The sequence below is a fragment of the Schistocerca gregaria genome, chromosome 9 (genome assembly GCF_023897955.1).
Source record: "Schistocerca gregaria isolate iqSchGreg1 chromosome 9, iqSchGreg1.2, whole genome shotgun sequence".
Taxonomy (NCBI): domain Eukaryota; kingdom Metazoa; phylum Arthropoda; class Insecta; order Orthoptera; family Acrididae; genus Schistocerca; species Schistocerca gregaria.
This window is the reverse complement of record NC_064928.1, coordinates 250,419,323-250,432,079: the sequence shown is the minus strand read 5'-3', so window position 1 is coordinate 250,432,079 and position 12,757 is coordinate 250,419,323. Positions and strand designations below refer to the sequence as shown.

At 42.6% G+C, this 12,757-nt stretch overlaps 1 protein-coding gene across 2 annotated transcripts in view; it reads right to left on the bottom strand.

Moving 5' to 3' along the window:
* LOC126291606 (uncharacterized) overlaps positions 1–12,506 on the bottom strand; it is a 73,502-nt gene extending 60,996 nt beyond the window's left edge. Inside the window, exon 1 of one of the 2 annotated variants that reach the window (XM_049985141.1) lies at positions 12,273–12,506. The gene's annotated coding sequence lies outside the window, so the exon portion shown is untranslated. Of the gene's footprint in view, positions 1–12,245 lie in introns of both variants that reach the window. The other variant, XM_049985142.1, reaches the window with a different exon arrangement.
* Positions 12,507–12,757: the final 251 nt, after the last annotated feature.

The window sequence follows — 12,757 nt, the reverse complement described above, 5'->3', positions numbered from 1 at the left end:
AATGCAGTAAATGAATCAGGCAAAAAGGAATACAAACGTCTCAAAAATGAGATCGACAGGAAGTGCAAAATGGCTAAGCAGGCTTGGCTAGAGGACAAATGTAAGGATGTAGAGGCTTATCTCAATAGGGGTAAGATAGATACTGCCTACAGGAAAATTAAAGAGACCTTTGGAGAAAAGAGGACCACTTGTATGAATATTAAGAGCTCAGATGGAAACCCAGTTCGAAGCAAAGAAGGGAAAGTAGAAAGGTGGAAGGAGTATATAGAGGGTCTATACAAGGGCGATGTACTTGAAGACAATATTATGGAAATGGAAGAGGATGTAGATTAAGATGAAATGGGAGATACGATACTGCGTGAAGAGTTTGACAGAGCACTGAAAGACCTGAGTCGAAACAAGGCCCCCGCAGTAGACAACATTCCATTGGAACTACTGACGGCCTTGGGAGAGCCAGTCCTCACAAAACTCTACCATTTGGTGAGCAAGATGTATGAGACGGGCGAAATACCCTCAGACTTCAAGAAGAATATAATAATTCCAATCCCAAAGAAAGCAGGTGCTGACAGATGTGAAAATTACCGAACTATCAGTTTAATAAGTCACAGCTGCAAAATACTAACACGAATTCTTTACAGACGAATGGAAAAACGGGTAGAAGCCGACCTAAGGGAAGATCAGTTTGGATTCCGTAGAAATGTTGGAACACGTGAGGCAATACTGACCCTACGACGTATCTTAGAAGCTAGATTAAGGAAGGGCGAACCTACGTTTCTAGCATTTGTAGACTTAGAGAAAGCTTTTGACAATGCTGACTGGTATACTTTCTTTCAAATTTTGAAGGTACAGGGGTAAAATACAGGGAGCGAAAGGCTATTTAGAATTTGTACAGAAACCAGATGGCAGATATAGAGTCGAGGGACATGGAAGGGAAGCAGTGGTTGGGAAGGGAGTGAGACAGGGTTGTAGCCTCTCCACGATGTTATTCAATCTGTATATTGAGCAAGCAGTGAAGGAAACAAAAGAAAAATTCGGAGTAGGTATTAAAATCCATGGAGAAGAAATAAAAACTTCGAGGTTCGCCGATGACATTGTAATTCTGTCAGAGACAGCAAAGGAATTGGAAGAGCAGTTAAACGGAATGGACAGTGTCTTGAAAGGAGGATATAAGATGAACATCAACAAAAGCAAAACGGGGGTAATGGAATGTAGTCGAATTAAGTCGGGTGATGCTGTGGGAATTAGATTAGGAAATGAGACACTTAAAGTAGTAAAGGAGTTTTGCTATTTGGGGATCAAAATAACTGATGATGGTCGAAGTAGGGAGGATATAAAATGTAGACTGGCAATGGCAAGGAAAGCGTTTCATAAGAAGAGAAATTTGTTAACATCGAGCATAGATTTAAGAGTCAGGAAGTCATTTCTGAAAGTATTTGTATGGAGTGTAGCTATGTATGGAAGTGGATCATGGACGATAAATAGTTTGGACAAGAAGAGAATAGAAGCTTTCGAAAGGAGGTGCTACAGAAGAATGCTGAAGATTAGGTGGGTAGATCACATAACTAATGAGGAAGTATTGAATAGGATTGGGGAGAAGAGAAGTTTGTGGCACAACTTGACCAGAAGAAGAGACCGGTTGGTAGGACATGTTCTGAGGCATCAAGGGATCACCAATTTCGTATTGGAGGGCAGCGTGGAGGGTAAAAGTCGTAGAGGGAGACCAAGAGATGACTACACTAAGCAGATTCAGAAGGATGTAGGTTGCAGTAGGTACTGGGATATGAAGAAGCTTGCACAGGATAGAGTAGCATGGAGAGCTGCATCAAACCAGTCTCAGGACTGAAGACCACAACAACAACAACATTATTTTAATAAATGTGTGTGAAAATTAATCAAGTTCTGGTTAAAGTTGGTCACCGTCAATCTGCTACTCTAAGCGTGCGAGTGGCATTTCTATCGTCTGACCTAATGGCAGAAGATAAACACGCCACGATAAGACCACGAGACATATTGCTGACACTCGCCTGCTTCGTTAGAGCGACAAGTCAGATAATCTGATGGTGTGTGTATCGAAGGTCTTACAGTACGCACACCACGGATACGATTCGCTGATAACATTGCCATCGTGAGTGAAAGTGAAGAAGAAGTACGGGATAGAATGAGTGGAATGAGTACATGATATGGATTGAGAGTAAATCGAAGAAATGCAAAGTAATGAGAAGTAGCAAAAATAAGAACAGTGAGAAAGTCAACATCTGTATTGATGGTCACGAAGTGTATGAAGTTAAGGAATTCTGCTACCTAGGCAGCAAAACAATGACGGGTGGAGCAAGCAGACTAGCACTGGCAGAAATTGCATTCCTGGACAGGAGAAGCCTGCTGGTATCAAACATAGGCTTTAATTTCAAGAAGAAGTTTCTGGGAACGTACGTTTGGAACACAGCATCGTATGGTAATGAAACAGGGATCGCGGGAAAACCGGAAGAGAAGAGAATCGAAGCATTTGAGAGGTGGTGTTGCAGACGAATGTTGCAAATTAGGTCGACTGATAAGGTACGGAATGAGGAGGTTCGGCGCAGAATCAGAGAGGAAAGGAATATGTGGAAAACATTCACAAGGAGAAGGGACAGGATGATAGGACATCTGTCAAGACATCAGGGAATAAATTCCACGGTACTAGACGGAGCTGTAGAGGGCAGAAACTGTAGAGGAAGATAGAGATTGGAATACAGTCAGCAAGTAATTGAGGACGTAAGTTGCAAGTGCTACTCGGAGATGAAGAGGTTGGTACAGGCGAGAAATTTGTGGCGGTACGCATTAAACCAGTGAGAAGACTGATGATCCAAATAAATAAATAAATAAATAAATAAATAAATAAATGCTCTATTCATAGTCCCATCAAAAAGAGTTCGGTCCAACCAGAGGTTGTGTCAACGCTGCCCATATCATTCCGTGAGGCGGTTTCCTTCCTAACTCGACTGTGTATTCAGGATTCTCTTTGACCTAAACGACAATAAATGGCAGATTCATCTGACAACATAACCTTGGCTCGCCTAACTGCATTTCGAAATCGAGTTAACAAAGCACGGAATGCTAAAACGCCCCCATCCTAGTCTGTATCCTAAAACTTGTTTACAAACGTCGGTCGAAAATGTCGGACCTTAAGTTCTTTTTTCATGTGATCCGGCACTGTTGTCCTCAGTGTACCGAAGCACGCTTACGTGTCGACATCATAAGAGAGAGTGCGGCACAGATTTCTTCTCGTGTCTGCTTTTTTTTCCACTCCGTGGCCTGCAATAGCAAAAGCACGCCTTTTGCGGTCGAGCGTTATTAAATCTTTCCTGGAAATGTTCGATAATCTGTCTCATTGCCTGCCCTGTGTGTTGTCGTTCGTGCACAGAAACATTTGTCACTAAGCGCGCAAATAGCGTAACTCTAACCGTTCATGTCTATCATGGCTCCAAATTAAACTCCTGCGACTACGAAAACATGTAAACATGAATTCCAACAATTGATTCCAAGATACGATCAGAAGTAAGATAGCTACCACTCTGCTAAACGTGTTTCACCTCATATAGAACGCTGGTGCAACCTACTCTTGAGTAATGCTCGAGTGTTTGGGATCCGTAGCAAGTCGGGTTGATGGAAGACATCGAAGCAATTCAGAGCCCGGCTGGCAGATTTGTTACCGGTAGGTTCGGTCAGCATGCAAGTATTGCGGATGTGCTTCTGGAGATACAATGGGAATCACTGCAGAGAAGGCGACGTTCTTTTCGAGGAAGGCTATTGACAAGATTTAGAGAACCGGTTTTTAAAGCTGAGCGCAGAACGATTCTACTTCGCAAACGTACATTACGCGTAAGGACCACGAAGAAAAGATACGAGAGATTAGGGATCATACAGACAGTCGTTTTTCCCTCGTTCTGCTTACGTGTGGAACAGGAAAGGAAATGGCAAGTAATGGTTTAGGGTACCCTCCGCCACGCACCATACGGTGGCTCTGTGTGGATGCAGATGTAGATGTAGAGGGGGTGCGGGAACTTCTCGCCCACCCTGTACATTACATGCGCCATATGCTCATCCCCAGGTATGGACCATATTTAATTTTGTATTTATTTTAAAGTACCGGTTTGTCAAACAGTGGTATGTCCAGGATGGAATACCAACAACATGGAAAGGACAGATTGCTGCTCATTAGATAGAGGAGGTGCTGAATCACAGACGATGTACAACTTCCTTCCACATTAAAACTGTGTGTCGGATCGGCTCTCGAACCTGGGACTTAAGTTTGTAATGTAAGACACGAGGTACTAGCGCAAGCAAAGCTGCGAGAACGGGCAGATATCGTGCCTGCAAAAGGCAGGGGTCCTCGCTATGAATCCCAGTCCGGCACGCAGTTTTAATCTGCCGAGAAGTTTCAGTGCTAGAGATGTTCCAGTTCTTCAGAATTGGAAAACACACACAAATGCGTAAGAGCACAACTCACACACACACACATGGCCGCCGTTACCATGCTGTTGGGCCTTAGCTCATTGAGGCAGTGGCGATGCGTATGTGAGTTGTGCTTGTACGAATTTGTCTAACGTAAGTAGTAATCTATCCATTCCATATTGTTTCAAGAAGAGATACGATTTTTAAACTTCTTGTTTGCAAGTTGGTTTTCATGTTTTCTGTTGGAGTTTCTGAAGATCCGGTCCTAAGCAAAAATTTATGCAATTGCGTCCGACAGAACGTAAAATAAATTACGATAGCTTTAGACTAAAAAATTTTCGCTTTACATTTATTGCTATTTTGTCGAAAACCGTCATTCTGAGCCCGTGGCTGTTACAAAATACGGATTGACTCTTACAGAGAAGACGGCAGCAACCAGCCACTTTTTGCAATGTTATTTATTTGTTTAAATAGCACCGTTACCGGTTTCGAACCGCGAGATTTATCTTCAGACGGCTAGTTTGCGTTAAGATACATTTTACATTAGTTTTAACATTTTGCTTTCCCAAATGATGAAATATCGTTTGGTGGTGGCGTCATACAACCAAAACAAGATGTGAGACAATGTCTTTTTAACTGTAATTGTGCCTCACAACGATTTTAAATTATGTAAACAAATTATTCTAGTGGAGATCTCCACTTCCTTACGCCACCAAAACATCTCCACTAGAATAATTCGTTTACATCATTTAAAATCGTTCTGAGCAACAATCACAGTTGAAAAGGCATCGTCTCATATCTTATTTTGGTTGTAGAACACCGCCACTAAAAGAAATTTCAGCATTTGGGAAGACAAAATGTGAAACCTAATGTAAAATGTATGTTAACGTGAACTAGCCGGTAGCAGCGCTATTGAAATAAATAAATAGCATTGTAAGAAGTGAGTGATTGATGTTGTCTTCTCTGTAAGAGTCAACCGTATTATGTTAAATTTACTGTTCGAGTATCTGCTGTCCTGTCCATCAGTACACAACGTAAGTGCCCTCGGGTCCTTTAGCTGTCGGGCAAGTTGGAGAGTTCGAACAGGGGATTAGCGGAGCTTGTCTCGACGTTCGGTGGGCCAAATTCCACTGGGCGCAGTTGACGAGACATCATTCCAATGCCGCGTATCTCCGCGTCCATCCTGATAATGGCCCAAATTTAGGCCGGAATAGAGGCTACAGGTTTCTTCAGGTCTACCAAAGCCAGCTCAAGCCACCCACTGATGACTTTCCACCCCTGATCTACCAAAATGCGGTGACCCTGGATGGTAAGCCTCACCAGCCGTTCCAAATTGTGACTCACATTTTGGATTGGATTTAGATCGGTTGATTTCGCAGGTCAGTCGAGCTGCAGACAGGGTGCCCGAGAATTCGTCAGACTGGCAACGTACGCTTTCAGGCTGGTGAACGCGGCTGTAATCATCCTGGAAGACGGGACTTTACAGAGCAAACTAACCGTGGAGACAAAGAAGCAACAGCAACACTCGGACATCGAAAATACTGGAATAAACAGATCGGTTCACGTTCGCGTTAAGCTAAATGAGAGGGCCAAAGTCTCAGTACGAAAAATATGAACTGCATTCGCAGTTGCGAATATGGACAACCGTCAGCTGCCTAATGGAATGACGACAATGGAAGTTTGTGCGGGACCGGGACTCTAGCCCGGATTTCCTGCCACCACTGGGCTACCCGAGCACAACTTACCGTCACACCCAGACTCCCGTATGTTGCCAGCCGTGTTTCTCCACCCTGCATTATGTATATTCCCGTACAGAGGAGACGTTTTAGTTGTGCCTTTGTTTCAGAAACCACTGTAACAATGGACGTCAGACTTTTATAGAAAATTACGTGTTAACTATTAGTGTGTTAGATTGAGATCATTACATTTCGGCCAGAGTTTTGTATAATATTTATACTTTTTCCAAAGTAGTGTTGAAGAAGATGTATGACACGGGCGAAATACGCCCACACTTCAAGGAGAATATAATAATCCCGATACCAAAGAAAGCAGCTGCTGACAGACGTGAAAATTACTGAACTATCAGTTTAATGAGTCATGGCTGCAAAATACTAACACGAATTATTTACAGAAGAATGGAAAAACTAGTAGAGGCCGACTTCGGGGAAGATCAGTTTGAATTCCTTAGGAACGTAGGAACACGCGAGGAAATACTGATCTTATGACTTATCTTAGAAGCTAGGTTAACGAAAGGCAAACCTACGTTTATAGCATTTGTAGACGTAGCCTGCGGATTAGCCGAGCAGCCTTAAAGCGCTGCAGTCATGGGCTGTGCGGCTGGTCCCGGCGGAGGTTCGAGTCCTCCCTCGGGCATGGGTGTGTGTGTTTGTCCTTAGGATAATTTAGGTTAAGTAGTGTGTAAACGTTGGGACTGATGACCTTAGCAGTTAAGTCCCATAAGATTTCACACACATTTGAACATTTTATGTCGACGTAGAGAAAGCTTTTGACAATGTTGACTGGAATACTCTCTTTCAAATTCTGAAGGTGGCAGGGGTAAAATACAGGGAGCGAAAGGCTATTTACAATTTGTAGAGAAACCAGATGGCAGTTATAAGAGTGGAGGGACATGAAAGGGAAGCAGTGGTTGGGAAGGGAGCGAGACAGGGTTGTAGCCTCTCCCCGTTGTTAGTCAATCTGTATACTGAGCCAGCAGTAAAGGAAACAAAAGAAAAATTTGGAGTAGGAATTAAAATCTAGGGAGAACAAACAAAAACTTTGAGGTTTGCCGAGGACATTGTAATTCTGTCAGAGACAGCAAAGGACTTGGAAGAACAGTTGAACGGAATGGACAGCCTCTTGAAAGAAGGATATAAGATGAACATCAACAAAAGCAAAACTAGGATAATGGAATGTAGTTGATTTAAATCAGGTGATACTCATCGAGTTAGTGTAGGAAATGACACACTTAAAGTAGTAGATGAGTTTTTCTATTAGAGGAGCAAAATAACTGAGGATGGCCGAAGTGGAGAGGATATAAAATGTAGACTGGCTATGACAAGTAAAGCGTTTCTGAAGAAGACGAATTTGTTAACATCGAGTATAGGTTTGAAGTGTCGGGAAATATTTTCTGAAAGTATTTGTATAGAGTATAGCCATGTATGGATGTGAAACATGGATTATAAAAAGTTTAGGCAAGGAGAGAACTGAAGCTTTTGAAATGTGGTGCTACAGAAGAATGCTGAAGATTAGACGGGTAAATCCTGTAACTTATGAGGACGTACTGGACAGAATTGAGGAGAACAGAAATATGTGGCACAACTTGACTAGAAGAAGGGATCGGTTGGTAAGATATGTTCTGAAACCTCAAGGGATCACCAATTTTGTATTGGAGGGAAGCGTGGGGGGTAAAAATCGAAGAAGAAGACCAAGAGATGAATACACTAAACAGATTCAGAAGGATGCAGGTTGCAGTAGGTACTACGAGATGGAGAGGCTTGCAGAGGATAGAGTAGCATTGAGAGCTGCATCAAACCAATCTTTGGACTGTAGACTACAGCAACAACAACAACTCTCGGAAAGTATGAATATTCTACTCTAAGTGATTCCTGTTGAATGGAACTGACAATGTAAGGTTTGAGAAACAGTTTCTGAAGTTTGAAACAACTAAATGTTACTTAACAAATGTTTCATTTTGTTACTCACTCAAAAGCATCACACTTTGTATCATCTTCTTGGTCATTTTCTATGGATCTCTTTCTTTTTTCCCTTAAGGTCTCCTTAGTGGCCGTTTCTGCTGCATACACTGCTGCTGGTTCCCTTGAAGCTCTCTGATGCAGTTTACCGAAGGATTAATTCCCATACCGGTGTTGCCACCATTAAAAGTAATAACAACATGAGCACCCCTCCCACGCCCACCCAGTAAATACATTTTTGGTACGCGAGTTCATATGATTGCTGAAGGACTCATTTGGGTTGTGAGTCTGTCCATGTAGCCACTTCTTCAATAACGGAGGATGCGTGAAGTGCCCGTAAACGGGCATTACGTCTTCCATGGCTGCTGCTGGGATCGAGTGTTCGAGTACTGGGCGTTGCGATAATTGGACGGCAAATCTGGTCGGGAAGGACAAGGTTGGCGTATTGGCTTACGATCTGTTCACAGTTTGCTGGCGAAGGTATGTAGCCCATTTCTCCTTGCTTCAATCTGAACAAATTATCAGTGTTATTTCTAATGGCTAATGGCCATTCCATAGTATTGTTATAGTTCATCACTAGCTTCGCCTGTCAGCCTTTTCCGTTACCGTTTTACCATCTGAAAAATTCCTGTTTCTGAAACTTGGTTTCAACTTCATGGTGCCAGTCCTCTTCCGGACATAACCGACACATTCCAGTTTTGTGATAATATTGTCACCGTAAGGCTGAGCTGCTACTATACTGTTGTCTGCTTGTGAGACCCCATCAGCTAAGAACATAAAGTGACGAACACACTTTTATTCGCGGATCGACTGAAGATTTCAGTAGCTGCAGAGACATCCACTCCATCAGTTGTTCTTTTATGGTTCCTGTCGCAGGCATGTTCCGCTTCGTTCCATGACTTACATTCATAGCGATCTTTCGTTAGAATCTCGAAGTCCATTACCATTCCAGTATTCACACTTAGTTAACACTTCTACATACAACAGGTGTTTATATTACGAAAGGGTACGATATTATTTTCGACAGTATTAGCAATAGAAACAACGTAATTTCGCCTTTGTAATAGTAGAATCCACTGTCTTCTGTGCAAAAACTTAACAGATTTATTTGATCTTGAAGCAATGCATGTAAAATTTTTAATATTTTAAACAGGCGCAGAAGATTTTTTTAAAAGAAAAAAAATTTTCCAAGTTGAGTTTATAAGTGATTTATATACCATATTAATTAGAAAATTGCAAATTTTGTGATGAGATAAAGTTCAAATCAATCGGTTTTCTTTTCCAACAACTGTTAAGACAAAATCTGAAATCAGCTGAGGCAGAGCATCAACAATAACGTAACCAAGTTCTAGATTTTAAGAACACACACTTGATAGAGAAACTGATATCTATGAAACGAACGGCCGTGAAACAGTCAAAATATCAAAGAATAACTGCAATTTCAATACAGAAGAAGTCTACAGACATCCGTCTTCACGCTTACTCACTATAACGGAAGTAAACATCCAGCCACAGCGAGCGAGGATCGTAAACAGCGTCCAGGAAGTAGCCGTGGTGGCACAACAACAGCAAAAACATTTTGGATTCCGCCCCCCCCCCCCCCCTCCTCCCGTTACAGCATTATTTGACGATGCCGCTATGGCTCCAATATATCAACATATGTTTTTATAAAACAGATCTGAAGATGGTCATATAAACGGAAACCGGTAGTCTGATGATAAAAAATCTGTGACCATAGAAGTGAAGGAAATTTATCCATTGGAGTACTTTCCGTTGGTCTAGAATTGTGAAATTTGTCAATACGAATGGCTTCACAGTACAAGGAAAGGAAAACAAATGTGAAAATTGTTTATTTATAATTATATAACAAAAAATATTTCTTTTATCGTTTGTTATCCGACTTCAGACTTGATTTTTAAACATTCTCGAAAGTCTTAGAAACTGAGGGACCGATTATGTCGATAACAGGTAAGGAATGTCGAGATCATAGCTGTCGTTATAATGAAGGTTACCTTCTAAGTCGATGAAATCAAAACATACTGTCATTTACGTCACATATTTTGATGCTCGCAAACTTACTCGTTGAAACGTATAAGAGGTCTAGAATCATAAAATTTGGCAAGAAGATCAGAGTACAAATAAAGGGGAAAAAATCAGGAAATTGCGTAACTTATTATTTTGTCACGCAACGAAAAATATTTCTTTTATCCGTATTTGCCCGACTACCAACTTGAAATTTAAACATTCTCGATAGTCTTGGAAACCCAGGGACCTATATCTAGCCAGTCTCAGCATTGACAACAGGGAAACATCGTCGAAGTCCTCAATCCCGGAGTGTATGAAATGTCTGTGTACATAATTATGTTTGTACGGAAGCTTCAGTGTGCGACTCCTGTTCGCACCCGGACAATTTTTCTTTTTCTATCTCACTAGGGGTAAGGTAGGTACTGCCTACAGGAAAATTAAAGAGACCTTTGGAGACAAGGGAGCCACTTGTATGAATATCAATAGCTCAGATGGAAACCCAGTTCTAAGCAAAGAAGGGAAAGCAGAAAGGTGGAAGGAGTATGTAGAGGGTCTATACAAGGGCGATGTACTTGAGGACAATATTCTGGAAATGGAAGAGGATGTAGATGAAGACGAAATGGGAGATACGATACTGCCTGAAGAGTTTGACAGAGCACTGAAAGACCTGAGTCGAACAAGGCCCCCGGAGTAGACAACATTCCATTAGAACTACTGACAGCCTTAGGAGAGCCAGTCATGACAAAACTCTACCAGCTGGTGAGCAAGATGTATGAGACAGGCGAAATACCCTCAGACTTCAAGAAGAATATAATAATTCCAATCCCAAAGAAAGCAGGTGTTGACAGATGTGAAAATCACCAAATTATCAGTTTAGTAAGACACGGCTGCAAAATACTAACACGAATGCTTTACAGACGAATGGAAAAACTGGTAAAAGCCGACCTCGGGGAAGATCAGTTTCGATCCCGTAGAAATGTTGGAACACGTGAGGCAATACTGACCTTACGACATATCTTAGAAGAAAGATTAAGGAAAGGCAAACCTACGTTTCTAGCATTTGTAGACTTAGAGAAAGCTTTTGACAATGTTGACTGGAATACTCTCTTTCAAACTCTAAAGGTGGCAGGAGTAAAATACAGGGAGTGAAATGCTATTTATAATTTGTACAGCAACCACATGGCAGTTATAAGAGTCGAGGGACATGAAAGGGAAGCAGTTGGTTGGGAAAGGAGTGAGACAGGGTTGTAGCCTCTCCCCGAATGAAGTCGGGTGATGCTGAGGGAATTAGATTAGGAAATGAGACACTTAAAGTAGTAAAGGAGTTTTGCTATTTGGGGAGCAAAATAACTGATGATGGTCGAAGAAGAGAGGATATAAAATGTAGACTGGAAATGGCAAGGAAAGCGTTTCTGAAGAAGAGAAATTTGTGAACATCGAGTATAGATTTAAGTGTCAGGAAGTCATTTCTGAAAGTATTTGTATGGAGTGTAGCCATGTATGGAAGTGAAACATGGACGATAAATAGTTTGGACAAGAAGAGAATAGAAGCTTTCGAAATGGGGTGCTACAGAATAATGCTGAAGATTAGATGGGTAGATCACATAACTAATGAGGAGGTATTGAATAGAATAGGGGAGAAGAGGAGTTTGTGGCACAATTTGTCTAGAAGAAGGGACCGGTTGGTAGGACATGTTCTGAGGCATCAGATTTAGTATTGGAGGGCAGCGTGGAGGCTAAAAATCGTAGAGGGAGACCAAGAGATGAATACACTAAGCAGATTCAGAAGGATGTAGGCTGCAGTAGGTACTGGGAGATGAAGAGGCTTGCACAGGATAGAGTAGCATGGAGAGCTGCATCAAACCAGTCTCATGACTGAACACAACAAAAACAACAACAACAACATTCTCGACAGAGTTTCCATAGTTATAAAGCTCACTAGACAGTGAGGTAAATGAAAATAGAACTCCGCTAAACACGCGAGGCGAACATAGATACAAACGACGCCAGCCCCCTTGTTAAATCTGACGTCAAGGAAAATTTCTCTCAAACACGCTCCGCGTTTGGCAAGCGCGCCAAATATCCGACAGCTACGATTGTCTGTGCGGCCGGCCCACGCACCTGTGTTGTGTCACTGCAGTCCCGCCGCGGCTGCTGTCCAGTGAGCGCGCTGCCTCCGCATCCTTGGTCATCCGCCGACTGCCGGCTCCACCGCTGCAGCGAGCCTGCCGCCACTTCCCCCACCACCACGGGCGGCGGCTCTCTGCTCTGACGCACGGCCGGGGCCTCAGGCGTTGACCAAGGCAGCGGTGCTTCACCGGCCCCGCTCACTTCTCGGACTAACCGCTCGCCACTGCGTCACTGGAAACCCGCAACGCTTCAACATCGCCAACCGACTTCGGAAGAGCAGATAGCTCTTCACAAACAGTGGAGTCTAGGCAAGGTGTTCCACGAGGATTAGTAAATACACTGAAGAGCGAAACAAACCGGTACAGCTACCTGATATCGTGTAGATGTTGCGGCACCTGCGAAACCCTAGATTTCAGCAGGATAATGCACGACCGCATGTTGCAGGTCCTGTACGGGCCTTTCTGGATACAGAAAAT